The sequence below is a fragment of the Crinia signifera genome, chromosome 2 (assembly GCF_055691185.1).
Source record: "Crinia signifera chromosome 2, ASM5569118v1, whole genome shotgun sequence".
In the NCBI taxonomy this organism is placed as follows: domain Eukaryota; kingdom Metazoa; phylum Chordata; class Amphibia; order Anura; family Myobatrachidae; genus Crinia; species Crinia signifera.
The window spans coordinates 234053653-234066510 of record NC_139218.1 but is presented as its reverse complement, the minus strand read 5'-3'; the positions used below and the strand labels follow the sequence as shown (position 1 = coordinate 234066510).

Genomic DNA, 12858 nt, shown 5'->3' with positions numbered 1-12858 from the left:
AATAAGTTCACAAAATTGTTATATCCACACACCGTTTATGTCATTATTGGAGAGCACCATATATGATGGACTCCCGCCACTTATTATGACAATATCAGGAATAAAGATAATTCAACACGAGCGAAAATGTTTAGGTAAAGTATTGCCTAGTACCAATTTTTATATATAATATGCGGTATCGGCAATCGAACAGGGCACAGGTCACTGCGCACCACCACTACGGTATCCTCCCCAGTGTCGGCACTGGCGGGTATGGACAGTTGGGACATGAGAGGAAAAGAGAAGGAGGGGGTTCAAGTTTGTTGTGGCTGCACCTCAACAGTATTAACAGGCGTACTGCCCCAGTGGATGAATACAGCACTGGATGTTCCCTATAGGTCCCCCATATGGGTACTGATCCAGCCTCTCACTGCTTAGCTTCTGTGTTCGGATGGATTACAGGCGGTCCAGTGAAGTATGGCTGTATAGCCCTTGCTGGTAAATTCCGATGTCAATTTATTGGGTGAGCCAAGGTAAGCTTCTGCTGTCCAAACCGTTCAGAACAAGACAGACCTGTTACCCATGTAGCATTGCAGGAGTGCTTGTGCTGGCTGGATGGATGAGAGAGCCACGAAATAGAATAGTTAAGTGGTAGGAGGTGCTAACAAACAGAACCCTCATCTCTGCTGTCAAACATCATGCTAGCATCAGATGATTTGATGAGAGTCAGAGGATCATGCGATAGCTTCCTCGAGGATGAGAAAGGACGGGGAGGGATAGGGATCTGGGAGTAAGAGCCCGTAGGGCTTGGACAGTTTCTTTTTATGAAATATAATAAATGTACCCACGGTTCATAAATAGGAGGGAGATTGGTCCCTAGTGTCAATGTATATATTACGAAAGACACCAGAAACGCACCGGGGAATCCGGATATTGGTTGGGATAATGAGGGCTGAGAACAATGAATGATTCAGTCCTTAGAATTCTGTGCTGAAGTCGATATGAACACAACTTAGTAATAAGTGTGAGGTCTCCCAACAGACCATGTGAATGTAATCATATACTGGTTAAACAGGTAGTATTTAGGCATCAGATGTCACAACGACATGCATAAGTGATTAGTTGGTATAAATCACAGAGAACCCTAATACAGAGTGTTAGGGGAAACAGGCATTTAGCAATATAACCTGGAAAGAATGTATGCTGTCATCAGGTATAGAGGATTAAATATAAGCACAAATGCGGTTTGACAAAATAAAATAAATCACTTGCAACTAAGGGGTTAATACTCAGCTTAGTACCAGCAATATAACCTGGAAAAAATGTGTGTGCTGTCACCAGGCATACAGGATTAAATATAAGCACAAATGCGGTCTGGCAAATCAATCCCTTGCAGCTAAGGGGTTAATACTCTACTTAGTACCATATAAACACATGCAGTGATTAAACAGATAAGTGTGCAGATGTTGTTAAGTACCACACAAACTAATGTTGTATCACTTCAAAAAATCCCCCGTTTTCAAAATTCAGTGGGTATTTTGTGGAAACAATAAAGGAAGATTGTTGCCCGGGAGACCAGGGTATGGGGGGTTAACCCCATTACCTGCGCCGGCTACGGCCGGTGGAAGGGATACTGCTCTACGTTTGTTGCCAGTCTGGAGCAGGAGCATAAAAGGCTGCCGTGGGTATAGGCTGTGTGGTGCGCGCTGCTGCGCCGTATGCGAGGGGACAGCGGGACAGCTGGAAGATAACTCCGTCTCTGTTTGGAGTGCTCAGCCGGCACTGGTGGGGGCGGTGGGCGTGACCACGTGCGTCGTCCTGACACGTGTTTCGCGTGAAGCTTGGTCACAGGGGTGTGTGCCTTGTGACCAAGCTTCACGCGAAACACGTGTCAGGACGACGCACGTGGTCACGCCCACCGCCCCCACCAGTGCCGGCTGAGAACTCCAAACAGAGACGGAGTTATCTTCCAGCTGTCCCCTCGCATACGGCGCAGCAGCGCGCACCACACAGCCTATACCCACGGCAGCCTTTTATGCTCCTGCTCCAGACTGGCAACAAACGTAGAGCAGTATCCCTTCCACCGGCCGTAGCCGGCGCAGGTAATGGGGTTAACCCCCCATACCCTGGTCTCCCGGGCAACAATCTTCCTTTATTGTTTCCACAAAATACCCACTGAATTTTGAAAACGGGGGATTTTTTGAAGTGATACAACATTAGTTTGTGTGGTACTTAACAACATCTGCAGACTTATCTGTTTAATCACTGCATGTGTTTATATGGTACTAAGTAGAGTATTAACCCCTTAGCTGCAAGGGATTGATTTGCCAGACCGCATTTGTGCTTATATTTAATCCTGTATGCCTGGTGACAGCACACACATTTTTTCCAGGTTATATTGCTGGTACTAAGCTGAGTATTAACCCCTTAGTTGCAAGTGATTTATTTTATTTTGTCAAACCGCATTTGTGCTTATATTTAATCCTCTATACCTGATGACAGCATACATTCTTTCCAGGTTATATTGCTAAATGCCTGTTTCCCCTAACACTCTGTATTAGGGTTCTCTGTGATTTATACCAACTAATCACTTATGCATGTCGTTGTGACATCTGATGCCTAAATACTACCTGTTTAACCAGTATATGATTACATTCACATGGTCTGTTGGGAGACCTCACACTTATTACTAAGTTGTGTTCATATCGACTTCAGCACAGAATTCTAAGGACTGAATCATTCATTGTTCTCAGCCCTCATTATCCCAACCAATATCCGGATTCCCCGGTGCGTTTCTGGTGTCTTTCGTAATATATACATTGACACTAGGGACCAATCTCCCTCCTATTTATGAACCGTGGGTACATTTATTATATTTCATAAAAAGAAACTGTCCAAGCCCTACGGGCTCTTACTCCCAGATCCCTATCCCTCCCCGTCCTTTCTCATCCTCGAGGAAGCTATCGCATGATCCTCTGACTCTCATCAAATCATCTGATGCTAGCATGATGTTTGACAGCAGAGATGAGGGTTCTGTTTGTTAGCACCTCCTACCACTTAACTATTCTATTTCGTGGCTCTCTCATCCATCCAGCCAGCACAAGCACTCCTGCAATGCTACATGGGTAACAGGTCTGTCTTGTTCTGAACGGTTTGGACAGCAGAAGCTTACCTTGGCTCACCCAATAAATTGACATCGGAATTTACCAGCAAGGGCTATACAGCCATACTTCACTGGACCGCCTGTAATCCATCCGAACACAGAAGCTAAGCAGTGAGAGGCTGGATCAGTACCCATATGGGGGACCTATAGGGAACATCCAGTGCTGTATTCATCCACTGGGGCAGTACGCCTGTTAATACTGTTGAGGTGCAGCCACAACAAACTTGAACCCCCTCCTTCTCTTTTCCTCTCATGTCCCAACTGTCCATACCCGCCAGTGCCGACACTGGGGAGGATACCGTAGTGGTGGTGCGCAGTGACCTGTGCCCTGTTCGATTGCCGATACCGCATATTATATATAAAAATTGGTACTAGGCAATACTTTACCTAAACATTTTCGCTCGTGTTGAATTATCTTTATTCCTGATATTGTCATAATAAGTGGCGGGAGTCCATCATATATGGTGCTCTCCAATAATGACATAAACGGTGTGTGGATATAACAATTTTGTGAACTTATTTTATTAACCAAGCTTCTATTAAAAGTTATGTTTTATTGTTACAGCATATGTACATCCACTTAACTGCATTGTATTATATCAAGCGTGCCCCAAAAACCTTTTTGGTTCTTCTTCAGTCTTCTCCTATAGACTACATCCATTTTCAGTTGATACTCTGAACTTTTTCTTGGGAGCACCACCAACCGTTAAAACAGCCTGTCAGGGTTTCTCCCGCACGGCCTTTCTCTTATGTTGGTTTACTTTAATTAAACTACGCTTAAATTGTACTCAGTAATTTCTCCCCCTAGCCTGTGCCAGCCCAACCCCTATCTCAAATCTAAGTTCTCATGACACAGGAACTTTTAGGGTCTCAAATGCTGCATTTAGAAGGAATCAAATTGTTTTGTGGGCACATAAAATGTAATGGGCGTCCACAACTTAATTGATCACCCCTTGGGAACACATGAATTTAGCAGCATAACGTGGCTAAACCATCAAACAAATGCTTGGGGTGCAAAAAGTCATAATTTGGCACTCAAAAAGCTGATTTACTACACATTTTAGTTCGCACCTCAGGGAGATGCCTGCCCATATAAACTCACTTCCCCAGCTGAGTGCACTCCTGAACGCAGAAAATATTAAAATTGCTCCACTGGGCACCATCTAGCAGCAGCCAGAAGAGGAGGGGGGATACACAGCTGATTAATCCCCCAAAATTGACAGAGGACTTCATGGTTTCCCAATGTTATAAATAACATAATAGAGGTTTGTGGTTATCTTTACTACCTATTGGCAAAAGAAAAAGAAAAAAAAAAAAACCCTGACAATTTCTAACATGGACACCAGCAATTTGTAGTATAGAAATACAACTTTATAAAAGAGAATGCTTATTTTAAACTTATTCTTTAATAAATAAAAAAAAAATAATAATAAAAATAATAATAATAATCATCGGTCTTCATGAAAACATATAGAAAATTAGGTAAACAATTTATTACACAAGAAAGATTTGTCCTGAACTCACCATCAGCCTGTCACTTTTCTAGGTTAAACAATCCGGTATAATCCCTTTATCCCTAAAGGATCTTAATGAAGATCTGTCTGTTCTGGACTTTGAACATGTCTTTTATCATGTTTTCCAGCAAGCATAGTTCCTTCTGACATACCAACCAAATTATATTTCCATCACAAAATCATTGTACAGGTTGATGTATCTTAAGGTATCTTGCATTTATGTTGTACAAACACATCAGACACATGAAATACACACAGATATATTTTATTTGTGTATAAAACAAGGTTTCAAAACATGAAAAAAACTTTGTGTCTTATTTCAGGCACTGAATTTTAACGCTAAGCAATAATTTTCTTGCACATACAGTGTGGTCTGTATATCAGCACTGATATCCAAACCAGACCTGTGCTATAAACACCACAGCAGACAGTGACACCCCATGCAGGGAAGAGGAACTGCATGGGTTTTCAAAGATGGCGGGTCCTAGAATGAACATATATCATATTCTGAACACAAAATCTGGCTTTTCAGAATTCTGAGCATGGAATTTTGGGCCATCAATTATAGATCTGTGTCAGCAATAAGATGCTATAAGTACATCTTTAGAATGCAGGTCAAAAAGCTGAAACTACTGTAACATCAGTTTCTCTCCCCTTGTGTACAAATACACCCATTGACATACTGCACTGCAGTGCCAGATTAATCCTTCGGGGGGCCCGGGGCACTTTAGACAGGGGGGCCCCCTTGCACTTGTCATTACTGGCCGCAAACTGTATGGGGGAATATTACACGGTCAAAAGAGAGTAAAGGCAGTGAAAACTTGGTCAATTGGTAACTTCAGGGGAGATATATATATTATACACACACCACATGAAAAGCCTGTGTTTGTCCCTCTGCACCTTACTCTGTAGGAGACCTCACAGTCCCAGTGCTGCCTCTGATTAAAAACCCTCCCATGACTAGGCTTCTGCTGAGGTTATCCATGGGCCTGAGAAGCATGTAATGAGCTCCACCAATCAGAGCTGAGCACAAACGTCTCAGCCTCTGCCCTCTGGTGCAAAGTGTCATGGGACTTAGTCAACTCCCAGTAATGCACTGCACACTTGGCTCCCAATGCTCAGCACCATTAATCATTGTCACATTGGCAGATAGATGAAGCTGCAGCACAACCCCACTCCCATGCACAAAACCTGTAGCTAAAAAAAACACAGGGGGCCCCTAGCTAGAGGGGGGCCCAGGGGCACTGACCCCTTGTGCCCCCATTATAATCCGGCCCTTCTGCACAGCAGCCTGAAAAGATAGGGCAGCAGCACGGTTACCTGCTGCAGAGGATGGAAAAGTAAAGAGGTCACCAATATGCCCATCAGGCTGGCAATACAATATATAAACAGGTTTTCTGTATACAGGAATAAACCCAAACATACAGACAAGCTATAGGTGGTGCCACAGAATATAGAAAGATTAGGAAAAGACATTAAACAGGATCTAAGGCAGTTAACACTGATTCAGGGTAATTTTCAATTCAGTTTGGACTATATGTACAGTATATTGGACACAGCGATGTGTACGGAGCAATCTTTCAGGGCCAGTGTTTTCCGGTGAAAACACTGGCCCCAACCGATTATTAACCACCGTGCTGGTTCTGCGGGAGATACCAACACTCATCTACATTAAAGGTCCTTTAATGTTATATAAAATTTAACTTTTAATAATTTTGCAGTAAAATTCGGTGAAATATTAAAAAATTAGAAAGATGCCTTGAAAAAGCTTAGGTGAAACGGCCGTTGGCTACTAACGACCACAGCTCCTCCGTTCATATGTTTATAATGTGTAATAATGTGTACTAAAACAATTGTTGCAAAATTTGTGTTGTAAAAAATGCAGTTGTAGACAGTGTCACATAGACAGGCAGAGACTGGAGGCATAGTACGGGAGGACGGCTGCCCGTACTAAACTATCTGACAGCCGGCTGACGGTACTAAAACCAGCACGCTGCATCCCTGGAGCGAGTGAACGGCATATCACACAGCCGCCACTCAGCCTCCATAGTGCAGATAATAGGAACCGCTGCAAGTCCGTATTAACGGACAATAGCCTCATTATACTCTAACGGCATATCATACAGCCGCCACTCAGCCTCCACAGTGCGGACAATAAGAACCGCTGAAAGTCCGTATTAACGGACAATAACCTCATTATACTCTAACGGCAGTGATTCATAAGCCTTATAACTAGCAGGGGTGAAAGCCGGCATTTCAGATTAAAAGCCGCATTTACAGCAGGTTCATTATAGCATATGTCCGGCATAAGAAAATATTGATGGGCAAATCGAGTATATGCACACTACTCAATAAATCATGATGAATGCACAAAGTGATATTGTTATATATGGAACAGTAGCCCAGTACAAGTGAGGAGGCTATAAACTGTTCAAATCCTGATAGCGGTACACTGAGGTGCAATTTAAGATATTAAAACATCTTTATTTTTGTATGTAGATATCCTGACAAAAATAAAGATTGGAGGATTGGTGGTTTCCATACACACTGTCCAACTAAGGAGTGACAAGCACATAAACATGCTGTTTTGAGTGGGGTAATGGCTGATAAAAATAAAGCGCCACAATATATGTCCCTTAGCTCAACAGCATAGAATAACTATGCTATATAACAGTTTTCACACACTCTAATACTGTTTAAATGGGGTAACAGCTAATTAAGATTTATAGGCTGATAAATTGATATCCCCTAATTCAGCAGGAGTCATTTAATGTGGAACTGAATAGCTCCTTACAATAGAGGACAAAAAAGCACTGTCCCATAACCAGTGACAGATACATATGAGAATACTGTTTGAAGTGGGGTAATTGCTGAAAAGTACTAAGCAGCTGATAAACCTAAATTCCCTTACTTAAAACAGCTCTCTCTTTGGTAATAAGACAGAATACCTTGTCCTCGTACAATCTATAATATAGGGGTGTGTGTACATATATTCATATGCCTTATTGAAATCAGCAATTGGAAGATTGATGATACCAGTACACACTGTCCAATCATCAGACAGTACGAAATGTACAGATATTGACGGATGTCTTCTTGCTGAATCGCTCTGCCAAACCATATCTACATATATTTATACAACACTAGTGAAATATCACGATTATATAATAAAAGTGATAACACTTCTGAAAGTAACAGCTATTGGAAATTATTGGCATTATCACCTGTCTATCGCAAATATTGACAGTGGCCAGAAATTATAAATACTGTTACCCGTTTTTTGCAACAATACACTACAAAATAACACATATCTCAGAGAAATAATCTGAGACTTAGTATCCTGACAGGATAAAAAAGGAACATACAGGGAGATTTCAAACCCTGAGAATATAGAACGGAGTTGAGCAGTGGCCATATTATTTTAATCTTATTTCTGCTCTTTATTTCTTTCTAATTTTTTAATATTTCACCGAATTTTACTGCAAAATTATTAAAAGTTAAATTTTATATAACATTAAAGGACCTTCAGTGCACCTACATTATACTTTCTTTCCTTGTTTGTGATATATGTAGATACTCTAGTAGTAGGTAGCACCTCCTTACTGTCAACAAGAAGGAAATCATTCCTACTAAATACCAGTATTGAGGGAGAAAAGAAAGTCCTAATATATAAAAGACTGGTGCGGGTATCATTTTTCCCCTTCTCTTTGTACTCATCTACATTACTCTGTACCACACACACAAACACCAATATGCAGGCATTTCGCTCAGAAAATCGCTCCGTGATTCAACCCCTTTACCTAGACGCCTTTGTACCAACACAAAATGTGAGAGCATAGATTTCAAAATCGGTACTGGTTTCATAGCACGGCGCCCATGATTTACATCAGATGGCATCTTATGCATTGTATCGCATCGCATGCCATATGGCCGCATGCGATAACATTTTTAATTGTATAAGCACCCTTATGGGTCCTTACAATGTTAAATGCACCCCCATGCCACCCCCACTATCAACGCCAAACCAAAGCGTGGTGAGCGCAGCGAGCCCGCGAGGGGTGGCGGTACACGTCCTCCGACCTTTTCATACCCCTACTATCCGTCATGGAGTTGATTTTAGACAGTGTGGCGAGCGCAGCAAGACACCGAGCCCCGCGAGGGGAAGCGTATTACTTTACATGTATTCCACATCCGCTTGCCGGGCTCGATGGCTCGCCACACTAACATCAACTCCACACCGACGTGAATAGTGGGGGTAGGAAAAGGTCGGAGGACACGTACCGCTGCGCTCGCCACGCTTCGGGTTGGCGTTGATAGTGGGGGTGCTTTTAACATTGTAAGCACCCATTAGGGTGCTTATACAATAAAAAATTGTATAGGGGAGCCATTTAACATTGTAAGCACCCATTAGGGTTCTTTTACAATTAAAAATCATATACCATCGCATTGTATGGCATATACGATACTATACGATTTTTAATTGTACAAGATCGGGTCCGATCGCATAGCATAGCAGATTTAGGCTTATGGTATATGATGCGATGGGCGCCGTGCTAGGAAACCTACCTAAAAATCTTTTTTTTTTTTTTTCAGTGATGACTTAATCAGGTAATCTATAGCTATATAATAAGACAACCTATATAATAGCGCCCAGGTACCACTCCATTCTGCCCACATTTTAGGACTGGACTATGACACATTTTGTGATGGCAACTGAAATGTTACATGAAGCTGCAGTAACTAAGTGGATCAGTGATGCAAAAGGCAGGGGGGGATTTAAGAGGGGAAAGTCTTAATGAAAACTTCTAGTTGTGTGCAGGACCATCTCACCAGGGAGGTTTTTCGCTCAGGCTGTCACTAGAACGCTCCCAAACAGCAACAAATGAACTGCTCTGGGCGAGAACAGACACCGCCAGCATTTGACCAGTTCAGATGCCCCAACATTTCTTGCATCTCGTCCAGAACCTAGATGGGTTTAGGTGTTTTACACAGCTAAACACAGGGAGTTATTCTGGTTGATTCACAAGGCTGCAAATTTGAAGTCTTGCAAGTCCACCAAACCCTTTCTTGCAAACGACGACTCCGGCGCCACCCATTCACAAGTGCAATTTGCATGCAGGAATGGGCATTCGCATATGCTAATGGGGCTGCCAAGCGCTGGGTGCTTGCACATGTCGAAAATTCTGTTCGCCAACCCTGCGTATGCACATAAATGCGCAGATCGACCATCGGTCCCCGTGGGAACGCAGGGCAGTTTGCGAAGCAACCAGAATAAGGCCCATAGTCTGTTTGTATGCAATCAGAAAAAAAGATTATGAATTGCGACTCACAATCTCTTGGGAACGCAGAAACAATAAAGTCACCCCCTCAGTGGGTGAGGGCACACAAGGTGTCGAACTGTGTAATGATGCTGGATGTGCAGGCCACTGCATGGGACAGTAAAGACATTAGTCTGTCCCGGCAGCTCCCCGGGAGGTGATACACACAATTAAGCACTTCATTTGCCAGGGCTTGACAAATTTTAAAAAAATCTAGGAGCCAGCATGAAAGTGTAGGAGCCAGACAAAATAAAAATAGGGGCAATGCGTGCCGAAGGCACAGAATTCGTTTTACAATGCAATGCCTATTACACATGTCACACACCTATTACATGTTATTCCATAACATGCCATAATGCCCATTACACATTCTACAAAACACCGGGATGCCCATTACATATAATATCACACGTTGTAACGCTTAGTACATATGTCACATAACTGCCGCTAACCTACATGCTCATTGCTATGGGTTGCATGCTTGATTCCAGGGGTAACTTGCCCTTTTGCCCAGGGGTTGCATGTTGAAGGTGCAGCTGCGGGGCCGGGGGAAAGATCCCTGTTTTAGAAGTGGGTAGTAGCCGCTGTCTCCCTTGTTGATCCACACAGCGGGAGAGTCAATAGGTGCAGTGGCTTCGCAGGAACTCGGTGCCAGGTGCATGACACACTGCATGGAAGGAAGGTCAGAAGTCTCAGCCTCAGGCCGCCCTGCAGTGATTGGATGAGGCAGCGGCGGCGCTGGGGACTTCTATTGGCTGCTGCAGGTGTCAGGAGTGTATTTTAAAAATGTGTTCTGCTACTGCCGCTGCAAACACAGGTACCGTGCTGCCGCTGGCTTGACAGGAGGGAAGAGACGGGTTGTCGGGCTGCTGACAACCAGATTCTGCTTCCTCCCTTCAAAAAAGTCTGGTCGCCAGAAAGCAGAATCTGGTCGCCGTGGTGACCTGGTGCCCAGTATTTGTCAAGCCCTGTCATGTGCCAAGTTGTGCATGTGATAAATTGCATGCAATTTATCACATGCAACTCCTGGGGAGCTGCAGGTGGAGAGAGCAGGAGGGCAGCGGACGCACCAATCAATTCCAAACTGTCATATTTCAAACATCGATCGTCTGGTGCTTTATCTCCTTCCATTTTATCTCTACTCCATGCTTAATACATCTGACTCACTGGGCGATTTGCTCGTTGAGCATATCGCCCCGTGTGTACGGGGCTTATAATACCCCTTTCAAACAAGAAAATGCAGGGACTTACCTGGGAAAATAGTCCCTGGACCAAGCAGGGACATTCCCGGGTTGGCCCCTTTCACATCACCCTAGTCCCTGCATTTTCTGGTGTAAGGGGGGCAGCGGCGTCTGGGCACATGTAGTGCTATTTACACCAGCGCTAGTCGCGGGTTACTCCCGGGAATTTTGGCTGGTGAGAAAGGGGTATAAGACACACAGCACCTCTCCCTCTCCTGGCCACACACATGCCCCAGGTAATGCCCCTCCCCCTCTGTTCCTCACACCTGTGATCAGCTGCTGTCCCCTCCTCTTGCCTCAGGTGTCACCAGCAGCTCTGGGGCACACTCACGGGATACAGGTTGCCCACCGCAGACACAGGGCGGTTGATAGCATTACCGGGATGGATGGTGCCAGGTGAGCAGCACGGGACGCCGCATGTGACCGGCATCGTGTCAGCGATAACTTTATTACTCCGGCTCCCAGTGACCACAGAGCAATGCAGGGTAACTTTTACACAGATGTATGCAAGTACCGGTTTACACCCGCCAGTACACACAGCACCAGGTAACAGGCGTCCTATACACGGTTAGCGGGGCGGACAGAGCGCAGCTTCCTGTACCAGCCTGTGCCTGACACTGTCACAGCAGAACTACCATACTGATCCGGCGTGGTCGGGCACAGGCGGAGTGTGTACCAACCTGTTTAGTTCTCTGATGGACCGCCGGTCCTCACTCTCCATCCCCGTGGCGTCTCGCAGTCATAGTTCCCGACGCTTCCCCGGAGGTGGAAGCAGCATGATCCGACGGCAGTCATACAGTACGAGCAGCAGGAACACAACGGTGTCCTGGGATTCGGGCAAAGCCACACCCTCAGCCTAGTCCTGTGCCAATGATAAGAGACGAAAGACACGTGGCCACGCCCACGGCAGGACGAATGCGCTCTCTTTAGGTCATATGATCATGTGAAGTCCCGCCCACGTGACTCCACCGTAACCGTTGCTGTACACGTCACCAAGTGTTGTCAGTAACTATCCGCCTGTATTACTGCTGCTGGTATAGTTACGCCGGAGGACTGACTGGGGCAGTGTCAGTGACGTGACCGCGGAGTCACCCGGGTGGGAACGCTGTCGTTCCAACTTCCACGCAGTTGCACTTGTGCGGCCGTGCTCTGACATAGGAAAAGTCACTCTTGACGCTGGCCGAGTGCTGTGTATCAGAACGTGAACGCACACCCAACAACGTATCTCTCTTATAAATAATGACCCTGTGTCGATGGAATAGGGTGAGGCAGATACACAATAGGATGAAAATAAAGTTCAGACCAGGCTGTTTAATTTGAGTTACAATATTTTTATGAGTAAACCATTGGAATTATTGTTTCAGAAATGTCATGGAGACTGTGCTGCGTGTGCACCCCAAAAAAAAGGGAAAAAGGACATTATGGCATGCTGCCTAGTTGTCACTGACTGGACCGTCCACAACATTTTCCAACTCCTGAGAAAGTGCTGCCTGCTGTTAGGGAAGGCAGAGGGCAGGCTGTTTCGGGACTATGTAAAAACCGGACCGGCAGGGCCGTTTCTAGACAATTTAGCTCCCAGGGCGAAGAAATAAAAATGCGCCCCCCCCCCCCCCCCAATACATAACATGGTAACATAGAAATTG

The 12858-nt window shown here is 44.6% G+C and overlaps 1 protein-coding gene across 3 annotated transcripts in view; it reads right to left on the bottom strand.

Annotated features, from left to right (window-relative positions):
* Positions 1 to 12155, bottom strand: part of RFFL (ring finger and FYVE like domain containing E3 ubiquitin protein ligase) — a 91613-nt gene extending 79458 nt beyond the window's left edge. Inside the window, exon 1 of one of the 3 annotated variants that reach the window (XM_083174033.1) lies at positions 11896 to 12155. The gene's annotated coding sequence lies outside the window, so the exon portion shown is untranslated. Of the gene's footprint in view, positions 1 to 11481; positions 11629 to 11895 lie in introns of those variants that run through there. The other 2 variants (XM_083174031.1, XM_083174032.1) reach the window with 2 other exon arrangements.
* Positions 12156 to 12858: the final 703 nt, after the last annotated feature.